This window comes from Cicer arietinum, chromosome 5 (genome assembly GCF_000331145.2).
Source record: "Cicer arietinum cultivar CDC Frontier isolate Library 1 chromosome 5, Cicar.CDCFrontier_v2.0, whole genome shotgun sequence".
Lineage (NCBI taxonomy): Eukaryota > Viridiplantae > Streptophyta > Magnoliopsida > Fabales > Fabaceae > Cicer > Cicer arietinum.
In genome coordinates, this window is record NC_021164.2 from 62,206,494 (window position 1) to 62,206,803 (window position 310).

Consider the following 310-nt stretch of genomic DNA (forward strand, 5'->3'; position numbering starts at 1 on the left):
ATCCTAAAGAAATATAAATACTTTGACTGTAAACCTGCTTGCACACCATATGATCCAAGTGTGAAACTTTTCAAGAACACTGGTGAAGGTGTTATACAACTGAATATGCGAGCATCATTGGTAGCCTCATATATGCCACTGATTGTATTAGACCTGACATTGCCTATGTCGTGGGATTATTGTGCAGGTTTACTAGTAGACCTTGTATGGAGCATTGGCACGCTATGGAAAGAGTCATGAGATATCTGAAAAGGACCATGAGTCTCGGATTACATTATAGAAGATTTCCTACTATCCTTGAAGGATACAA